This window comes from Fukomys damarensis, unplaced genomic scaffold, assembly GCF_012274545.1.
Source record: "Fukomys damarensis isolate Sample0158 unplaced genomic scaffold, DMR_v1.0_HiC HiC_scaffold_39, whole genome shotgun sequence".
NCBI lineage: Eukaryota > Metazoa > Chordata > Mammalia > Rodentia > Bathyergidae > Fukomys > Fukomys damarensis.
Genome location: NW_022900951.1, coordinates 88,500,500 through 88,524,447, shown reverse-complemented (window position 1 = coordinate 88,524,447; position 23,948 = coordinate 88,500,500). Strand labels below are relative to the sequence as shown.

At 35.3% G+C, this 23,948-nt stretch overlaps 1 protein-coding gene across 1 annotated transcript in view; it reads right to left on the bottom strand.

The window, feature by feature from the left end:
- Window positions 1-23,948, bottom strand: part of Rtl4 (retrotransposon Gag like 4) — a 558,658-nt gene that overhangs the window by 435,846 nt on the left and 98,864 nt on the right.

The window sequence follows — 23,948 nt, the reverse complement described above, 5'->3', positions numbered from 1 at the left end:
ACTATGAGCATCGGTAGGTCATTGATAGGATCTAACCTAACATAAGAGGCTCAATATAACTTGTCAGTGACTGGGGGAAATGCAAACCAATTGAAACCTGATTAGAGAGGACTGGTAGTTTTTACCATGTGAACTGATATGGCAAATAAAGTTATTATGGGAATCTTAATTAAGGCAGTGGCATGATTTTAAAAGATGCTTCTAGATTTTTAAGCAGTGTATATTGAAGATGGCAAAACCCAAGGCAAAAAAAACTATTCAGACATCTCTTCTAATTTTGTATGTCAAAGCAACAAATATAGTAGTTACAGAAATGGAGAGGAACGCTGGGCATGGTGGTGCATGCCTGTAATCCCAGCACTAGGGAGGCTGAGGAAGGAGGAACGCTGTGAGTTTGAGACCAACCTGGGCTGCACAGTGAGTTCCAGGGCAGTCTGAACTACATAGTGAGACCCTGTCTCAAAAAAACAACAACAAAAAAAAATGGAGAAGAAGAATCAAATCCACATGAAATAGAGGAATTACCAAAATTACCACTTATGTGGTGATTTTATGGGAGTAGGGAACTTAGAGAGAAGAGGCTAAAATAAATTTAAGCTTGGAGGACTGGATAATAAAAGTTCTAATCATATTTAATTTATTAAGGTGAAATGGATTTTCTAATGGAAAGGCAATTAATTTTAAAACCACAGAGTTTGAACCAGTCATTCAATGTTGAAGTGGTTCCATGTAGCGAGTAAGAGGGCCAGAAAGCTTGATTTGCATGCTAATGTGAGACAATGAGTGAACAAACATAAAGGGACATGAGGGAGGTTATTTCATAGCTATTACATAAGTACAAAGGCATGAAGAATAGATTTACAGCTTTCCTATACTGGTCCTTTGCCAGGTAGAATTCTAAAGCAGAAGGGAAAATCAACAAAATATAAAAGAAAGTCACAAAAAAGAAGCTGGGGAATAAAAAATAGATGACATTTTAAAATAGAATAGCAAAATGGTGGAGGTAAGTTTTCATTATCTGTAATTACCTTAAATTTAAAATGCTTTTACTCTCCAATTAAAAGATGTTGGCAGAATATACTTTAAAAGCATAATTTAATAAAATGATGTCTAAAAAAGAGACTTTAGATCCAAAAACATGAACAGGTTAAAATGACAGTAGAAAAATTATTCCAGGCAAATAACTAACAAAGTTAGAATGTCTGACAAAAGAAAAAATTTTAGGTCAAAATTCTCAAAAGAGAATGGACTATATACCAGTAAATGAACCAGTTCATCAAGAAGACATACAGATGATAGACAGATGTATATATGTGTGTACATATGTATATGTTTATATGTATATATCAAGAGATACCAAAATATATGTGAATAAAAGGGGACTTCAATATCCTGGTTTCCCTAATGTATAGATGAAAAGTCAATTAAGAAATAGAGGACTTGAACAATACTCTAAGCCAAGTAGATATGAAGATATACAGAGAGTCCTTAGGGATATTACAGTATTGGTTCCAGACCACTGCAATAAAGGGAAAATCACAATAAAGTGAGCCACATGAATTTCTTTTGTTTTCCTGTGCACAATGTTCAATAGCATTATGTCTAAAAGAACAATGTTTAGACCTTTATTTTAAAATACTTTATTGGAGATACAGCCCCTGTCTTATCTGTAACAAGACATGCCAGTTTTTTACACCCTTCAGAGAAACTAAAGAACATCTTAGAATTCAGTTTGTATGTTTCCAAAAGTCTGAAGACAGCAATTTATTCCTTAGCCCTCTATTCTCTGAGAAATAATAATTCAAAAATGCCTGTGGATGTTTTCTTAGAAATCAAAATAGTACTGTGTAAGAGTCAACACTCATCTTCATAACAGCAGCTCTATGACATGCATACCATCCTCCCATCATGCAGGCCAGGAAACTGAGCTGCAGAGACTAAATAATAACCAAGGCAACCTGGCCAGATGACAGTGGCAGGTCATCAACTGCATTTGTTGGTGTTAAATGATGTAATCTTAGCCACATTCTTCTGTGATCAGGAGCAGTATTTATACAGAAGTGAGTTTTCACTCAACAGCTTTGGGGGCGCTGTTGAGCTCTGCCATGCTGGTGCAAAAAACAAATTTAGAGAAGCAGTTGAATAACTTCCTATAAGTTTTCCCGATAGAGAAGAAAAATGCACCTAAAGGCAAACCCATGATTCCTAGCTTCTCTCTTGACAAATTTTCTCAGTGAGTTGAGCCATTTGTGAAAGGGATGCTGAGCACTGCAAGAATAGAACAGCTGAGGATATGGTGCCTGGGTGACACTCAGACTTTTCCATGATCCTGTCATTTGCCAAGTAATCATAACTGTGTACAAAAAATTTGGCAGCCTCTGGGATGACTGTCCTAATAAAGATGTTTCTCTCCTAGCTGGCCAAACTGAAGGGCCCCCCAGGTGGAGGGAACACACACACAACAACTTGACATACTTCAGTAGGAAGTGAGCAACAAGGCAACAAGGGCCCTGGAGAGACATGGCCCCATTTCAGTGTATTACAAAGCCCATGCACCAGTAGCCGCACCCACCCCCCCGACCACAGCAGCAAAGTGGTAACAGGTGGAACCATGTGGAGCTACACCACAGTGCTCACCTAGGCCCCCTCGACCTCAGCAGCAGACCTGCAAGATGCAGAAAGGTGTGAAGCTAGACTGCAGCCCTCACCCCAGCCCCCTTGATCTTGGCAGCAGAACAGCAAGAGGCAGAAATGTGTGGAGCGAGACTGCAGCCTGCACCCAAGGCCCTTGACCTCACCGGCAGACAGGTAAGAGGCAGAGCCACGTGGAGCTAACCTAGAGCCCTCACGCCAGCCCCCCAACCTTGGCAGCAGACCAATAAAAGGCAGAACTGTGTGGAGCTAGTCTGGAACTCCTGCTTCAGGCCCCAGACCTCAGCAGCAGACAAGTGAAAGGCAGAGCCATGCAGGTACCTGTAGCACCCCCACAGGCCCCTCAACTCAGCACACCTCTGGCCTACTGGCTGTGCTAGTACTCGGAGTCACACTGCAGAGGGGTCATAAAATCTATTGTCCTGAGCTTCAGCCCCAATTTGGATTTAATTCACACAGTAAAAGGTGATAGATTAATAACTAGCACAAATTGTTATTTTCTAAGCTATGCTTGATGCTTTTGTGTTGCTGACTGTATCCCTTGGGCTAAGGTGTTGCGATAATTTAATCAGTTGTCCTTCTTGGTATAATGAAAAAGACATTGCCTCAGAGTCATTAGAGACTCAAAATCTAAAAACAAGCTATAAAAGAAAGTTGATGTTTTAACAGTTATCACACCGAGGACAGTACCAACAACAAAAATAGAAATGAGAAGACAGTCAAGCAAAGCTCAAGCACAAACACAGAGTGTTTGCTCACGAAAGGCAAATTCTAGAGTAAAGGAGTTAGAAAAGTGTGATAATCAACCATCTGTACACCCTGGACTGATAACACAAAAAGTAACAAAAGAGATGAATGAGTGTCCAAAAAAATTCAAAACAGAAATAACTAAAGAGATGGTAAGTAGAATGAACGGCACGATTAGAGACTCTAGAACAGAAACAGATAAAAAAAAATACATGAGTTCAGGACCATGATAGAAGCCATGCATGCCCAGCATAGGAAAAAAAAATGGAAACCATGAAAGCCCAACAAAGGAAAGAAATGGAACCCATGAAACAGATTCAAACAGATATCCAGGAGGTTAAAACTCTGTTGAAAGTATACATAGCAGACTGAGTCAATCTGAAGACAGGATATCAGATAAAGAAGACAGGATGGCAGTCAGTGACCATGAAAAGAAAGATATCTTAAAAATAGTTAGGGAACATGAAAAATCAATCCAATAGCTCCTAGATGATGCAAAGAAGAACAATATAAGACTGATAGGAGTCCATGAAAAAGCAGGAGAAAGTATGAATGACATTTTTTTAAAACTTCAGAAAATTAATGACAGAAAACTTCCCAAACAGAGCAAAAGAATCTGACATACAGACAAGTGAGGCATGTAAGACTCCAAACAGCCATAATCAAAAAAATCTACACATAGACATATAATAATCAAGATCCTGAAAACCTAACAGAAGAACAAAATACTGCAAGCAGTTAGAGAAAAGTAACAAATCACATGCAAAGTAAAGCCCATCAGAATCACGGTAGACTTTTCAACACAAACCTTTAGTCAAGAAGAGCCTGATATGAGGTATTTCAAGCCCTAAAAATAATTTTTAAAAAACCTCCAACCTAGACTCATGTATCCTAGAAAATTATCTTTCAAAGTTAAAGTTGATGATGAAATAAGATACTTCTATGACAAAGAATACCTGAGAAACTCATGAATACCAAATCAGCACTCCATACAATTCTAAGTAATAGCCTGAAAGGATAATGAAGATCACAATTCCATGAGCACAAAAGAGCAAACCCATCATACAATGCAAGAAATTAAAGGGAGAGATGGAAAAATTAAAAAGAGCCAACAACAGGAAAATAACATGATGATGATAAGTTAATACATATCAGTTATAACCATCAATGTTAATGGCCTCGATTCACCAATCAAAAAAGTAGACTGGAAGAACGGATTAAGAAGCAAAATACAACAATATGCTGTATAACAGAAAAGCACCTAGTTAAAAAAGAAATTCATAAACTGAAAGTAAAAGTAAAAACAGTTTTCCATGCAACAGGAACCCAGAAAAGAGCAGGTGTATTTACAGTCACAGTAAATTTCAAACCAAAGCTAATTAAGAGAGACAAAGAATGTCACTACATCCTTGTGAAGGGAACAATCCAAGAAGAAGAGATCACAATTATAAATATATATGCAACAAATAATAATGCCCATAACTATACAAAACAGATATTAAGGGATATCAGAAACCAAATAAGCACTAATACAGTTGTAGTGCGGGACCTCAATAGCCCACTGTTACATTAGACAGGTCATCTAGACAAAAAATCAACAAAGAAATAATGGAACTGAACCAAGTTTTTGAACAAATGGGATTAACAGATGTCTACAGAATGTTCCAGCCCACAAAATCAGAATATGTATTCTTTTTGGCTGCACACAGGTCATTCTCCAAAAGAGACCACATACTAGTTCATAGAACAAGTTTAAGTTAATGCAAAGGAACTGAAGTTATCCCATGTACATTATCAAACCATAGTGCAATTAAACTGGAGATAAATAACAAAAGAAACTGCAAGAACTACACAAACACAAGACAACTGAATAACACTCTCCTGAAAAACCAGTGGGTCACAACAGAAATTAGACAGTTTTTACCAATAAATGATAATGCCAATACAACATACAGGAATCTATGGGACACAGTGAAAGCAGTTCTGCAAAGGAAATTTATAGCAGAGAATGCTCACAATAGGAAAACAGAGAGAGCTAAAATAGACAACCTAATGTTGAATCTTAAGTGTCTAGAAAAAGAAAAGCAAGACAAACCCAAAACTCATACAAGGGAGGAGATTATGAAGATCAAAGCAGAGATCAATGTTATCAAGACTAAGAGAATGATGCAAAAAAATCAAAGAATCAAAGAGTTGATTTTTGAAAGAATAAATAAAATTGATAAACTCTTAGCCAACCATATAAAAAAGGGAAAGCAAAGGCTCAAATCCATGCAATTAGGAATGAGAAAGGTAAAGTCATAACAGATTCAGCAGAAATCCAAAGGATCATCAATACCTACTTCAAGAATCTGTACTCTAATAAAATGGAAAAAACAAAAGATATGGACAGATTTCTGGATATATATGAATTACCAAAGTTGAACAAAGAAAACAAAAAAATTCTAAACACCTCAATTACAATCAGTGAAACTGAAAATGTAATTTAAAATTCACCAGAAAGAAAAACCCAGGTCCTGATGGCTTCACTGTTGAATTCTACAAAATATTTAGAGAAGAACAATTGCCACCACCACTTTTTAAACCTTTCAATGAAACTGAAAGGTAAGCAATGCTTCCAAATTCATTCCTGGAAGCACATGTTACATTGATTCCAAAATCATGGAAAGGCTCTACAAAAAAAGAGAACTACAGGCTAATTCCCCTAATGAACATAGATGCAATAATCCTCAATAAGATACTGTCATACAGAATACAGGGTTATCAAGATCATACACCCTTGACCAAGCTGGATTTATTCCAGGGATGCAAGGATGGTTCAACATACATAAATCAATAAATGTAATAATACACAATATTAACAGAGTCAAAGATGAAAACCATATGATCATCTCAATAGAGGCAGAAAAGATTTTGACAAAATTCAACACCCATTCATGATATAAAAAACACTACAGAAAATTGGAATAGCTGGTCTTTATCCCAACTTGATAAAGGCTATCTATGAAAAACCAACAGCCAATCACTTCTCGGCATTTTTGGCTAAGATCAAGTGAAAAACCAACAGCCAACATCATTTTAAATGGTCAAAAACTGAAAACCTTCACACTAAAATCAGGAATGAGACAAGGATGTCCACTATCACCACTCCTGTTCAATACAGTTTTGGAAACATTAGCCACAGCAATTAGACAAGAGACAGAAATAAAACCAATAAAGATAGGAAAGGAAGAAATTAAACTGTCATTATTTGCTGATGATATGATACTTTATGTAGAAGACCCAAAAAACTCTGATGAAAGACTTCTAGATTTAATTAACAAGTTTAGTAGAGTAGCTAGATACAATGTCAACACTCAAAAATCAATAGCCTTCTTGTACACAAATAACAGACTCAGTGTGAGAGAAATTAGGGAAACAATTCCTTTCCCAAAAGCACTAAAAAAGTAAAATATCTTGGAATTAATCTAACAAAGGAAGTAAAAGACCTCTACAATGAAAACTACAGCACGCTGAAAAAAAGAGATCGAAGAGCTTATAAGAAAATGGAAAGATATCCCTCACTCCTGGGTAGGAAGAATCAAAATAGTGAAAATGACTTTATGCGATAGTCTAAATCCTTTGTTGTCATTTCAACAGTTTTCAAAGCATCTTCACCAAGAGGAGGTTGCACCTCAAAGCATCTTTACCAGAAAGAGAGTCCATCTCTTCCTTTGCTCATCCTAAGAAGCAGCTCCACATCCATTAATATTTGATTATTATATTGCAGCAACTCATTTGTATCTGTAGGCTCCACTTCTTATTGTAGCTCTTTTTCTCTTTCCACCACATCTGCAGGTATTTTCTACACTGTTTAACTCTTCAAAAAGTATAGAATAAGACGAAATACTTTCTAAATAATCTGATAAGTACAATATTACTCTGATACCAAAGCTAGAACAGGAAATCCCAAATATATTAAACTATCAACCAACACCCCTTATGAATATTGTCTTAGTCACTTTTTTTGCCAAACCAAAACAAAAACAACAAAAAAAACACATGTACAACTTAAATACAAGTTTACTTTGATTTCATGGTCAGCTGTCTACAAGGCCAAAACAGGATAGCAGAGAGGCATAGCTGAGGAAAAGTTTCTGACATCATAGTGACTAAAATGAGAGTTGGTGCATGATATATACCCTTCCAGGTCACAATTCCAATGAACCACCTCTTCTGACCAGGCCATATCTCATAACAGTGTATTCAGCTACTGAACTCATTAGTGGATGAATCTATTGATGAGTATAGTACCCACATGATCCAATTACCTTTCATTCTTGATCCAAACCATAATAAATATAGATACCAAAGCCCCCCAAAAATTCTAGTAAAGCAAACACAACAGCATATTAAAAGTACTATAATCATGAGTAAATGGTATTTACCCCAGGAATATAACATTAGTTCAATATTTAAAATCACCTAATGTAATACAAATTGATAGAATGAAAAACACGGCATCATTTCAAATAATGCAATAATTTGACAAACCTGAAAACCCTTCATGGTTAAAAGAATCACATAAATTAGGGACAAGAAAGGAACTTCTTCAATCTAATAAAGATCAGTAATGAAAAGCCCACTATAGTATCATACTCAATGATGAAGAACTGAGAACTTTCTCCCTAATATCAGGAATAAGGTAAGGATGCCCATCTTTTACTTCCATATAACAATGTACTAGAAGTTCTAAACAGAATAATTAGGAAATGAAAATAAGTAAATGACACCCAAACTTGAAAAGAAGAAGTAAAATGGTCTCTATTTATGACAAATTTTAGTGTACAGAAGGTACTAAAAATTGCACAATATATATTAGAGCAAATAGAGAAATTTGGCAAAGTTATACCATGAAAGATCTACATAAAAATAACAGTTATGCTTTAAAAAGAAAATAAGGAAACGATTTAATTTAAAATAGCATAAAAGTTAATTATTTAGACAAAATAATTCAAGGTTGTATAACATGTACACATGGAAAACTATAAAACGTTACTGAAAGCAATTAAAGAAGACCTAAATAAATAAAAAGGCATCATGTCTCATGGATTTAAATACATTATTGTTAAAATATAAATACTTCCCAAGACATTTACCGATTAAATGTAATCACTATAAAATTCTACTGGCCTTTTTTTAACAAATAGAAATCCTGATCATCAAATGTATATGGAATTGGGGGATCACAAATGGTCAAAACAATCTTGAAAGAAAAAGACCAGCTCTGGAAGAGTCACATTTTCCAATTTTAAATTTTAATGCAGCTGGATGTGGTGGTGCATGCCTATAATCCCAGCCCTCGGGAGGCTGAGGCAGGAGGATTGCCGTGAGGTATAGGCCAGCCTGGGCTACATAGTGAGTTCAAGGCCAGCTTAAACTACTTAGGGAAACCCTGTCTCAAGACACCAAAACAACAACAACAACAAAAAAAGCAAAGTTTAACTAATCAAAACAATGTGGTACCAACATAAGGACAGGCATAAACCAAAGGAATAAAATTGAAGGTCCAGAAAGAGATCCTTAAGTGTATATAGTCTATGATTTTTTAAGGTACCAAGATCATCCAGTTGTCTCTCCATCAATTAATTTTGGGACAAATAGATATCCACATGCAAAAACTAGAAGTTAGACCCCTATTTCATATGATAAACAAAAATTAACTGAAACAAACAAAAGGCCTAAATATAGAAGTTAAGGCCATAATATTTTTAGAAGACAACAGGGATAAATATTCATAACCTTGAGTTATGCTATGTTTTCTTAAAAATGACACCAAAGCATGAGCAACAAAAGCAGAACAGGTAATTAGGCTTCATCAAAATTAAATATATTTGTGCATTAGAGGATCCTATCAAGAAAGTAAAGGATAATCTACAGAATGAGCAAAATATTTGAAAGTCATATGTTGGATAGTGGTCTAGTATTCAAAATGTATAAAGAACAATTAAACTGAACAAGTAAAGGACAGTCAACCATTCTCTTACTGGGAATAGCACTTGAATACACATTTCTTCAAGAAGCTATATAATGTGTAAGAAGTACGTGAAAGAATGTTTAAAATCATTAATCCTTAGAAAAACACATGTAACAACTCCAAAGAGGGAGATCTAACATGGCTATCTAGAAGAGAAGTCATGTCAAAGTTATTCAGAGAGGATTCACTAAAGCCAAAGGTAATCTGCAGTGGAGGACATACTTATAGCCTGAAACAGAAAATTAATTGAAAAAATTATACATGTAGATCAAATCAGCATCTATCAAATGGCAAATAAGGCAAGAAGAGAATTGTGTGAACACTTAGGCTTTTTGGCATAGTAATCACATGTGAATCACTTTGATCTGAGGTCCCACCATAGTTTTTTGTTTGTTTGCTTTGTTTTTTGCTTTTTGGGTTTTTCTTTTTTTTAATTAATTTTATTGGTACATTCAATGCATACAATATAATGACATTCATTGTCGGAAATCTGTACCTTTATATAATCAATCTTAGTTCTTATTTTTCCCCATTCCCGTGCCTTCCCTTCAACACTGCCTTCATTGATTTAGTTGGCATTTATTTCCTCTCCCTTTTTATAACTCCCTATTTAATTTCTTCAGGTCAAGCTTCCATAGAAATACTATTTTCATTTTTACATACTAATTTCTCCCTCTTTGTAAATTCTTTCTCTCAAGTTTTTAGTTCACTATATTCTGCTCTCAGTCACTCCTATTTTCTTTTGTATTAACTTTCTGCCCTCTGTATTCTATTCTTTTTTGCTCTTCCTCATCTTACTTTTCTGTCTTCCCATTGTTGCTTTTCCACTTTGTAGAGGCACAACTATATCAATAGGTTCCAACAATATCATAGCTTTCCTCAATCTCAAAGTACACTTCCCTCATCCTATATCCTATCATTGGACCCACAAATATCTTTTTAAAACCCTCAGCATTATCCCTTTAATTCAACTAAGAGACCTCCAACAGAATCTTACCCCATATCTAAGTTTTTCACCCATTATTATTGTTCCTATCTGCCTTGCACTTTACAGACATACATTCCTTTTTCACTCATTCCTCCACCTCTTCTCTTCACTTTTCCTTCTACATAACAAAATTACTAATAACAATAGAATATGGGCTGCAAATAGTATTGATAAAAGGTGAAAGTATACATGCAAGGTTTATCACATATAAGCAATGTATGATCAAATCTGGTGATGTTATTGTAACAAGAAGTAATTGTTCCTCAAAATACAGGGACAGAGTCCAAACAACTTAAACTAAATACTGTCTCTGGACCAATAAAGCTGAAAAAATATCACTGGAAGGCAATTGTACCAAAAAGATATATTTATATCAATTACAACCTTTCCTCACCCTACTTGACCTCAATGCTCAACACCAAAAAAGGGAAAAACAAAAACCTAAATACAACTGTATACATACAAGATCATGGGAAAATTAAGTAACAAAAGTCTCCCAAGGTCTCCCAACTCTAGCAAGGTGGCACCACTAGAGAGGAAAGCAAGCATAATATGTGGACCTTTACAAATTGACTCCAGAAGAGTTAAAGAAACTTTAGTTCAATGAGGACATGCCCCAAAAGTTTATGGAATTATAAAAATGACCATGTGGACTTAGAAGAAACAAAAAAATTGGAAGAGCTGAGCAAAACAGTTCACAACATGTATTAAAATTTTACCAAAATTTACCACAAAAAGATATCAGACAGAAATAATAGATATAAAAATGTATAGGACTAATAAATTGAAGAAATAATCAATGTAAAGACAAGGTTTCTCAGCTCAAGGACAAAAGGATAAATAATGCAATTACTCAGAGAATCCTTAAAAATTATAAGAGAACTAGAAAAGTCATTCAACAGCTAATAAATGTTACTAAGACCAATGGAAAGTTAACTGAGGTTAGAGAGAATCTAGAAGATAGCACACATAAAATAAAAAGAAATATTTACAGATGGCTGAGGATTTAGCTCAGTGGTTCTGCCTCCTGCCTCCTAAGCACAAGGTCCCGAGTTCGATCCCTGGTACCAAATATATACAAAACTTCCATAGTATAAGGAAAGAGTTCAACATACAGATAAGTGAGGCTTACAAAACACCAACCAACTACAACAAAAAAGAAGCTCTCCATGACATTATAATTAAAATGAGAGATGTCCAACCAAAAGTAGAATTTTAAAAGCTGTCAGAGAAAAATAAAATATTATATATAAAGGTAAATTAATTAGAATTACAGTAGACTTCTCAAGACAAAATATAAAGGACAAAAAAGTTTGGAGTTAAATATTTCAACCCTAAAAGCAATCAACTTTCAGTATAGATTGACACATCCAACAAAACTCTCTTTCAAAATAGATGGAGAAATAGGAATATTCTGAAGAGATTTATGACCACCAAACCATCATTTCAAAATAGACTCAGGAATATCTTACTCAGAGACAACAAAACTAACAAATCCAAAAGTCCAGATGGAATGAAAACATCAAGCAAGACAAATAGATAAACAAAACAAGAAAAAAAGATAAACAAGGGAGTCATCAGCAGAAAAAAGAGTACAATGATAGGAATAAATAAACAACTTTCAGTAATAACTCTCAATATTAATAGGTTTAACTACCCAATTAAATGACATAGATTGACAGATTGGTGCAAAAAAAATAGAATCAACAGGCTTTTGCATTCAAAAAATTCATCTGATCTCAAAAGAAAATCCTTAGTCTAAAAAAGAAGGAAAGAAAAACAATATGTCATGCACCAGGATCCTAAACACAAGTGGGATAGCAATTTTACTCACAGAAAAAATAAACTTCAAGCTAAAACTGAACAGAAGAGACAAAGAAGGTAACTATATACTACTTAAGGGAATGATCCAACAAAAAGTGATAACACTTGTAAGTATATATGCACTAAATGGTGGAGTAACTATCTTCATAACATCAATACTGTGAGACATAAAAAAACCAAACGAATACTAACTTGATCTTAGTGGATGACCTCAATACACCACTTTACTGTTCAATTGATTCAGATCAACTGAACAAAAAGTTTAAAAAGAAATGTCAGTACTGAACCACACCCCTGAACATATGAACTTAATAGATACCTAGAGTGTTCTACCATGCTACAATGTAGTACATTTTCTCTGCAGTACATAGACCTTTCTCCAAAGCAGACCACATAGTAGTCCATAAATCTTGCTTAAATAAATATGAAATCATTTATATCATCTCATGTTTGCTACAGACCATTGTGCAGTGAAACTAGACATAAATCACAGAAAAAAACACAGAAAATTTAGAAACACCTTGAAACTTAATAACACACTCCTGAACACAGAAGAAATCAAGGAAGATATTAAACAATTCTGAAATCCAATAAAAAATAGTGCAACACAACAGAATCTATGAAACCTATGAAAAGCAGTCCTAAGAGGGAAGCTTATTGCAATCAATGCTCACGTTAAAAAAACATAGAGCAAGCTCAAATAAATAACCTTGTTATGAACCTCAATATACTTGAAAAAGAACAATAATCCAAGCTCAAACCAAATTTTAGGAGAAAAAGTATAAAGATCAAAGTAGAAGTTAATGAAATTGAGATTAAAACAGCAAGAGAAAGAATCAATTAATTGAAGAGCCGGCTCTCTGAAAGAATAAACAAAATAGGCACAATTTTAACCAAACTTACAAAAAGTGAGAAGAAATATCAATGCAATTAGAAATGAAAAAGCCAAAATCACAAAAGACATTGTCAAAATCCAGACAATGATTAGTAGCTACTACGTAAAGTTGCTTTCTAACAAATTGGAATCCACTTCTGTACTCTGCTTTGGGGGATGGGAAGCTAAAGAGCTCCAGGAGATATGCCTGCTTTTATGGACACAACACAGTCGATATGGAAGTTAAATCTGATTCTACAGAACTGAGCATTCCTGACTGATCCACAGGGTCTATCCTGTTGAAGTTTGTTTTATCCACAGAGCACATGATCGTTATTAGAGACAAACTGCAGACTGAGCAGTTGTGAGTATTGTTTAAAGGACGGAATCGATAGGAGAGGGATGAACTCACCTTCTGCAACCTTATCTCTGTTCCCAAGACAGCCCTATTCACATGTCTTCCCCTGACAGCTGAGAAAACAGATGCTCTCTGTCTACATTGGGACCAAGAATTGGGGGCATTGGTAGCTCCTAGAACTGAGCTTGGAGGAGAAAGAACATTGCTGATAGGAATAGAGAAGGGTCCAGATGGGACAGGAATCTGTGCAGAGATCCCTCTGAAGAGAACTAGACAGCCACGGGGACTAAACAAGCCAGATCTCTGTTTTTCAACAAAGCCTGATGAGACACAAAGGCTAAAACTTTTCTTGTCCTGGTATGAAGCTCCATTATAGCATATGTAACTCATTTGTAACCAAAATTTAGGTGGGCAGATTTCTTTCCATGTGCAGGTTTTGATTACCTAACAGTACTTGTTCAGTACACTTTAAGAATTGAGGATAGTCTTTTATACTTCAATGGACATAAAATACTCTTTTATTCAGTACTAAAGAGGCTGTTACCATAGGTACTACCCAAAGAAGCCTTGACAGTAGCCTGTATCATGCTGGCCTACCACCAGTCCAGCCATGTGGAGGCATGGAAAAGAAAGGACAAAGGGACAACGGGAAATCATATAAGAAATGGAGTTCATTTGGCCATAGTGGAAAAACAAAAGAAAGTAGCAAAATTCTTGGGTCGTCTTGGCTCTTTTCTGCATTGATAAGAAGATATTAGCTACACATACACCTCACAATACAAAAACTAAAAAAAGATGTTCCTTGTAGGTCTTGAGTAACAAGAGTTAAACCATAGGAATGGCTATATAATATTAATGGAAATTAGAATCACCTAAGTAATCTGCTTACCATTTCTATCATTAACAATGTACTACAATAATTATTGTTAAATAAGTCAAAATAAATTGTGCTAAAATTTATCTTTTTAAAAAAATCAGAAAATCTTAAAATATTGGAATGGTTCTTAAGCTTATACAAATTGGCGAAACTAAACCAAGAAGATATAGAAATTCAAAACAATCCAAAAACAAGCAATGTCATTGAGTTAGTAATAAAAAAAATTTACCAAGTATAAAAAAGTCCAGGACCTGATGGATTCACTGCTGAATTCTATGAAAACTTTAAGGATGTTATATCACCAATACTCCTCAAACTCATCAATGCAGTTGAAAGGGATAGAGTGCTTCCAAACTCATTTCTGGAAACCAGCATCACTCTGATCCCAAAATTAAACAAAGACCCACTTTAAAAAGAAAACTAGGTCTGGGGATTTGGCTTAGTGGTACCACCGTCTGCCTCACAAGTGTAAGGATCCAAGTTCAATCCCTGGTACCCCAAAAAAATAATTAATTAAAAAGAATGAAAAGAAAACTACATACGAATATTCTTAATAAGACTTTGGCAAATAGAATTTAACACAAGACCAAAATTATCATATATCATGATCAAGCACATTTCATCCCAGGGTTATGAGGATGGTTCAACATATGTAAATCAATGTGTAATTCACAACATAAAACAAAACTAAGAACAAACATCACATGATCACATAAAAACACACAGACTCCAACACCTCTTCATGAAAAAAAAAAAAAAACCTTAACGGGACTGATATAGATAGCCTTTACCTGAGTCTGCTAAAAAAAAAATGACAAAACAATGACCAATACCATATTAAATAGGGAAAAACTGAAAGCTTACCAGATAGCATCAAGAATAAGAAAAGGATGCTCATTATTACCATTGATGCAAAACACAGCATTTAAAACATTAGCCAGACATACTTCCAAAATTGTTATACAGATTTTATGCAATCCCACTTAAAATTCCAACAGCATATCTCACAGAATTAGAAATAACAATCCTAAAATTCATATGAAACCAGAAAAGACCTAGAATAGCAAAGAAATTCTGGGCAACAATGACAAGACAGGGGGCATCATAGTCCCTGACTTTAAAATATGCTACAAAGCTACTGTGATAAAAACATCATGGTATTGCAAAAGAATAGACTTGAGGATCAGTGGAGCAGACTAGAAGATGCAGAAACAACTTCAGACATACTCAGCCACCTAATCTTCAACAAAGGAGACAAACACCTTCATGGAAGAAAGCCTCTTTAATAAGTGGTGCTGGAAAAACTGGCTTTCCATATGCTTAAGATTGAAACTAGACCCATATCTTTCACCATGCACTAACCTAAATTGAAATGGATCAAAGATTTAAATATAATACACTAAAACACTAAATCTACTGGATGAGAGAAGAGGTAGAATGCTTGAGGACATAGGAGTAGACAAAGACTTCATGAACAAAAACCAGACCAGAAAATGCTATAAAGAATCAACAACTGAGAACTCATCTTATTAAAAAGCTTTTGCACAGCAAGAGAAACCATGGACAGCGTGAAGAGACAACCCATAGCACAAAAAAAAATTTACCAGTTATTCATCAGATAAAGAATTTTTATCTAGAATATGTAAAGAACTCAAAACAATCAGAGCACACCCCCAAATGTAAAGACCTAATCCAAAAGTGGGCATCTGAATTGAAAAGACTTCTCAGATGAAGAAATAGAAACAGTGAATAAATAAATGAAGAAAATGTTCAACATCTCTGTCCATTCATGAAATGAAATTAAAACAACACTGATATTCCATCTGACTCCAGAAAGAATAACTGCTATCAAAATAATCAACCAATAACAAAGGCTGTGGGGAAAAGGAATCCCTTCTCCACTGTTGGTGGGAGTGTAGACTGGTGCAACCACTGTGGAAATCAGTGTGGAGATTTCTCATAAAACTAAAACTAGGCGTTCCATTTTACCCAGTTATTTCTCTTCTTACTATCTTCCCAAAAGAATTAAAAGTATCATACCACAGCAATATACGCACACCCATGTTTATAGCAGCATACTTTGTAATAGCTAAATCTTGGAAACAGCTCAAATGCCCATTAGCTAACAAATAGATAAAGAAGATGTGGTTTTTATATTGAATGGAGTACTACTCTGCCATAAAGTAGTCTGAGTTTCAGGCATTTATAGCTAAATGAATGGACCTTAAGAACATACTCTTAAGGGAAATAAATTGGACACTCATGTTTAAATACCACATTGTTTCTCTGGTATGAGAAACCAAAAGTGGAAATAAGGATTAAAATGTATCACAGAAATTGGGAAATGGAAAGAAAATGTTCAAATGGGAAGTGAAACAAGGGAAAACAGAGGGCGAAAGAAAGGACAAGAGAAAACATGAAAATGGGAAAAATGGAAACAAAGCTTTTGTACATAGGGAGGGGAGGGGGCTAAAAGGGATGGAGAATGAGAAAAAAATATTTTATTTTAAAAATAAAATTAGCCAGAGCTAGAGCCACCAAGAAAAAGAAATAAAAGGGATACATATACAAAAGGAAGCAGCCACAGTATTGTTTTTTGTAGATGACATGATCTTCTACTTAAAAGAGGCCAAAAAAATCCACTAAAAGTATCCTAGAGAACAAATTCAGCAATGTACCAGGGCAGAAATTCAACACATATCAATAACATCCCTGTACACCAATAATGAACTTACTGGAAAAAAAATTGGAAAACAATACCATTCACAATAGCATAAAAATGAAATACCTAGGAATTAACCTAATTAAAGAAGTAAAAAAAGATCTGCAATGAAAAGTACTGTATTGTGAAAAAGGAGAATGAAGAGGACATCAGAAAGTGCAAAGATGTACCATATTCCTGTATAGGCAGAACCAGTATAGTCAAAATGACGATACTCTGAAAAATGATAGATAAGATTCAATGCAATCCCAATTACAATAACAGTATCACTCCTCATAGAACTGGAGAAAATAATCCTAAAATTAATGTGAAACCCGAAGAAATCCGGAATAGCAAAAGCAATCCTGGCCAACAAGAACAAAGCAGATACCTGACTTCAAGTTATACTTCAAAGTAAAATGTTAAAAATGGAATGGTACTGGCTCAAAAACAGACATGTAAATCAAAGGAACAGACCAAAGAATACAAAACAATCCCCGACACATTAAGCTCTTTGATCTTTGGTAAAGGGCCAAAAACACATGTTAGAGAAAAGATAGCCTCTTTAACAAATGGTGCTGGGAAAATTGGCTATCTATATGCAAAAGATTAAAGCTAGACCCATGTCTCTCCCCATGTACTAAACTAAACATTAAAACAGAAACAGTGACCCTACTGGAGGATAAAATAAGTAAAACACTTGAGGTCTTAGGTGTAGGTAAGGACTTTCTGAATAGAACTCCAATTGCACAAGAAATAACAACAATCGACAAACCTTGAAACACCTCTGCACAGCAAAAGTAACAATCAACAGAGTGAATAGAAAACCTGAACAGTGGGAAAGAATGTTGACAGCTATTCCTCAGACATAGAACTAATATCTAGAATATATGAAGTTAACCCCCCCAAAATAAAGTTAGACCCCCCCAAATAAAATACCCAATTAAAAATTGGGCAACTGGAATGCATGGACACTTCTCAGAAGAAGTACAAATGGCCACTAAACATTATAAAAATACATTCAACATCTCTGACCATTAAAGAAATGAGAATTATAGCAATGCTAACATTGAATCTTACAAAAGAAAGAATGGCAATCATCAAGGAAACAAATAAATGCTGGTTTGCCTGTGGTGAAAAAGGAATCCTTCAACATTGTTCAAGGGAATGTAAACTAATACAACCAATATGGAAATCAATATGGAGATTTCTCAAAGAACTAAAATTAGCAATTCCATTTGATCCAGTTATCCCTCCCCATGCATCTTCTCAAAAGAACTAAACCCATCATATTGCAACAAGATATTCATACCCATGTTTATGGCAGGACAATTCATAATAGTTAAATCTTGGAAGCAGCCTAAATGTCCATCAACAGGTGGCTGGATGAAGAAAATGTGGCATGTATTTAAACATAATGAAATATTACTCAGCTATGAAGAAGGATAAATTTGAGACATTTGTAGAAAAATTGATGCACCTGGAAAATATAGGGTCAAGTGAAAGAACTCAGAGACATAAGCTTAAATACCATACAGTATCTCTTATTTGAGAAAGACAAAGTACAAATCAAGAGCAAAATAAAGAACTGATGGAAAGAAACAAGAAAGTAGATCTTTTGCATATGGGAATGTGTCCAAGAGATTGAGAACCAGGGGAAGAGCTTAAGGAAAAAGGAAGTAAAAAGATTTAAAATGTGTCATGTGCATATACCAAATACCCACAATGAATATAATCATTATGTCATAACTATGAACTAAAATAATAATAATAGTAATAATAACAATGAAAATGGGGAAAGTGGATGCAGAGATGGAGGGAGAGACGTAGGTGGGGAAGGAACAGGAACAAAAAAAGAATCAATATGTTCTATGCACATGTACCTACTCCCTAAGATGAATATAAACTTCATGTACTGCAAACATATACTAATAAAATAAAATTAAAGAAATATATTGTATTCCAAAAAATCTAACCATCATCAATTGTAAAATATACTTGTTATTTTATGTACCGTGAATGAAAAATACTGCCATTATTAGTGAAAGACACCACCATATAATGTCTGAATTCTAGAAATATTAAAATGAGGAAAAATATACTTCTTAGAATCAATAAAATGTAATAATTTCAATAAAATAATACAACTCCAATGAGATTTCATTTCATACCCACTATGATGGCTGTAATCTAAAAAAAATTAAAAACAAAAAGGACAAGTGTTGACCAGGATGTAGAAAAACTGGAATGTTTGTACATCTCTGGTGCAAATATGAAATGATACAGTTCTGTGGGAAAGAATTTGGTCATTCATCAAACAGTTAAATGTAGACTTACCATATAATCTAGCAGTCTCTCCCCTTAGAATACACCAACATGAACTGAAAATAAGTACTAAAAAACACTTGTATACAAATTTTCATAGGTGCATTAGTCGTAATTGCCAAAAAGTGGAAATAGCCTACAAACAACTGATAAATAGATAATACAAAAATATATACCTGCACAATGACATCTTATTCTATAATAAAAAGGGACAAAATACTGATAAATGCTACCAATAAATAAACCTTGAAAAGAAGCCAGACAACAATTATGTTCCTTAATTTATATGAAATATCCAGAATAGCTGACTCCACAGACACAGAAAGCACATTAGTTGTTGTCAGTGGCTGGAGGAGGAAGGAATTGGGATTGCCTCTTTAATGGATCCAGGATCTTTTAGGCTGATGAAAATGTTTTAGAACTAGATAGAAATGAAGGATGCACAACACCATGAAAATATTGAATGCCAGTAAATTGTACAGTTTTAAGATCATTCACTTTATCTTATGTGAATCATCTCAATGCATAAAGGAGAAAAAGAGAAGGAAATAAATTGATAATCATTGAGCCACTGCCATATATTAGGTACAATACTAGGTTTATGTCTTACCTAATTAAATCCAACTAAATAACTCTGTGAGTTGTTATCCACATTTTAGAGATAAGAAAACCAAGGTTCATGTAGCCTAATTTCCATAACTAATGAAACACAGATCTGGAGTCTGTCTGACTTCAAAACCTACACTCTCTATCACAACCCACTCTACAGGAACCTACAATAGCTAGTACTTTATTGTTCTCTGCACATGGAATTATGGCTTTGATGGAGAAAAAAGCACAGCTCCTAAGCTATCCTTGCTAACAAGTTCTCCAAAAAAGAAATATTCAAATTAAAATTTCATTTTTTCACCAAGCCCTTCCTGATATAAAAAAATTGTCCATTCCTGAAGAGACATACAAAATGAAATTTGCTGCCCTAGTCCTATTCCCCTCCAGATTTTCAAGTCCTGACATTGTAATTTTAGAGACCTTTGGAAGTCTTCATTTCAAAGATATACCACTCATGCTTTAACCTTCTGAGTTTACTAAAGGGATAAAGCTCTTCTTTCCATAACTGGAAAAAAATAGGCTGAAAAGAAGCTACTCCTGGGAGAGTGAACACACCAGTACAATGATTAGGACAGAGCATGCAATTTCATAAGAGCAGATTTTAATAAACTGGGAAGAAGGAATACAGAGTGAAGACTACACCTGACCTTCCTAAGGTCTTACAAAGGATCAGTCACAGAGCATCTGTCATTACCATGTAACCTCATAAAAGGCCTGTCTCAGCAATTCCATATTCTGTGAATCTATAACTCCACTTTACAAATTTGCTCAGGGCCAGTTCCACTTGAATTCCTAATAATGGCGAGCTCAAAGAAGTCTTTAGCTAATCTATGCAGTGTGTTTCTGTTTATATTTGTTTTGCTAAGATTAATCATTTCTTAATTTAATAGCTTATGTATTGATTATAGACATCCTATTCTAATAGAAAAGCTTAAATGTACTTGTTTTCAACTACAGTTATTCATGTGCCCAATTCCTGCAAAACTTTTATTTAAATAAATTATTAGTCTTAGTAAGAACATCATAATTTACCAATGTGTTAAGTTTGAATGTGTTAATTGTTGTACTTTATGTTGAACTTTACAAATGACATGTTGCTAGATTTTCATGATATTGGGCTAGGAGTTATCCAAACCAAGTGAAACTGATGGAGTTCTGGTTCCCTGGAAGCTTATTTTGTAAGGCAGGCACTCACTTGGCTGCTTTTGAACATATATTTGACACTTCTTTTAGCATTTTCTTTTAATGTATTTCTGAGAAAGATTCTGCAACTTGCATTAGTGTTATTTGACTTCCTAAGGCAGAGATAGTACCGAGTGTTAAGACCCATAATCACACCAAGACATTTTTTCAACACCCCATAGTATTTTAAGATTCACCTCTTGTTACATCCCATTAAATTTCCTTTGCCATTGTTGAAAATTTCTCTAACATGCAAGTAATTAGAAACTACTTCCTTAAAACCAAAAACCTACCTTCAATCATTCAATTTATTAATATATTATTACAGTCTTTGTGGAACTGTGGCCATTTCCATGCTGCACATTGTTAAGGCATAAGTGCCACATATAGAGAAGTTACAAGAAATTTCATGTAAAGTATAATAATTAGCAGGAAAAGGAGTAATCTCTTTAAGGCAAAATTTTAAAGAGTAAATCACTCTTTTGGGACAAATAGGATAGAAATTAGGAAAAGCCAGATTGAATTCAATCTGGTAATTGGTTATTTGTGAAGATCAGAAACCCTTTCCCTTTAGGGAAATAAAGATGCCTAGTCTCTTAGTGTATTAAAGGCTTAAAGATCCTTATAAATCTTTGCTATAATCACACCCTACTCATAGTATGTGCTCCACAAGAGTTAGATGGTAATGAAGAGGTGACAATGTATAACAATGAATTCTACCATTTATCACAGTGTATTAATTTGTGAGGACTCTTTTTACAAATATTTCATATTTTCTGAGATTCTGTCCAGTATAAATTCTGATATGACTTGTGGGTAGAACTAAAGTAAAATATAACCTTTAAAGTGTGATAATACCTTAAATGTCAGTAGTTCCCAATGCAGGGGATATTTTGCCTCCTAGGGGACATTAGGCCATATGTAGAAACATTTTTATTTGTCATAGCTGAGGGGCAGGTTGCTTCTGTCAGCTAGTGTAGAGAGGGCAATAATGTTGCTAAATATCCTGCAATGTACAGTATAGCCCTCCTAACAAGGCATCATGGCCATTAATGTCCAGGTTGAGAAACCCTGCTTAATAATAGTATAGAAACCCCACTCTCTAGGTTCCTCATATCAGTCTCTTCATCAGCGATTCTACACGAAATTCTGATGGACGTATAGCATCTATTGTTGCTGTAAGAAGAATATACCTGAATTTCTAAATCTTTGTTGTATGTTGACAGACAACCTGTCATGGTGTTTGAATAGGTCAGGCCTTGTGAGTAAACCTAGCCTAGAAGATGGGTAGATCGGGCCTTATACTATTCAGATAGCTGCTTCCATTTTTCACTTTGAGCCACTTTTGCAGATGTGGCCTCTGGCTGCAAACTACTCAGAGACTTCAGACAGACAAAATATCTCCTCAGCCACCAAGTAGAAAGCTGAAATATTTTCCATATATAGAGAAGATGAGCTGCCCAGCCCCAAGTCTAATAAGCAACCCAGGTAAAACTTGGGCCCCTACCTAAATTCATTCTTAATTGAACTAGGAGATCCTCTAGTAGGTTTGTCCTGGAATTCACATAACAATGCCTGACATTTGAACAGTACTTTTAACTTTCCTGTACTTTTTATTTGAAGAGATTAGAGAATATGGCAGGAACATGATAGTGTTGATGCAGATTGAGAAATTTTGGTGTAATCTATAATCCACTAAGAAAGCACCAAAATTCAGAAACAAGCATAAATCCTATGTGTTCAAGAAAATTGCACTGTATATAGGTCCTTTGATGGAAACAACTCGCAAGAATAGGGCTTTCTTTCTGCCTGTGCACTGTTCCTGGGTGTATCGTGGACTCTGTACGGAAGCCTCAGATGGACAGCAGTTTTACCAGAAAAGGGGAGGCACCTGCTCCCAAAGTTTTGTTCACAGCCACTCAATCCTACATATTTTTATGCCAAAGAAGGGACTGGCTGAATCACAATAGAGATCTCTCTTTTGGGGAATTTGTACATTACAATTTTCTGGATCACAATAAAACTGCTTTTGAATGGAAGAAAGGTAGACGGGTCCTAGAGTCAAGTCATTTATGTTCAACTACCCCCTTGGCCAGTCTTTCCAAACAGTTCTTGAAGCACTTAAAAGATATAAAGGAGAAAGCGTCACTCCAGCCATTCCTCCACACACAGATAAATACTTAATCCTCCAAAGCAATAATTTTTCCCCTCCAATGCCTTGCTCCAATACAAAAACTTAATACTCTCCAGAATACTGGGCCATTTCAAAGCTAAGGGACCTAAGGACAGCAGGAGAACTTGTCTTGCTGGGTGTCCCCAGGGACTTGGCCAGTAATGCCTAGGAGGGGAGGTGCTAGGACTCCCAATAAACAGCTAAGGCAGCTTCAGAGGAATAACAATGGCCAAACTCTGCCATTTATGCAGAGGGGATGGAACTGGCTTTTTTTTTGAAGCTGTATTCAGGCTCTAACAGTGTGCTCAAGGCTTTAAGGCGACAGGGGGAAGTAAAGCTGAGCTTTCTTAGAGCTCAGGGTTGTTCTGAGAATGGAGAGGGAAAAAGTGGGCTTGGGGTACCAGCTGGGCATCCGGAAAGGCAGAGTTTGCATTCCCTTTCCCAGAGAGAGCTAGAAGGGAGATGAGAGACAAAGCCCAGATGTGGGGCTGTGTGGCTAGGAAAGGAGCTACAGCTTTCTAGGGACCCTACTGCCCTCACTTTGCAGGTAGAAATGCAGCAGGTTCCCGGAGAGTCCTAGAGGGTAGGCATTCTGAAAGCGCGGGCGCGGGCCAGGGTGGGG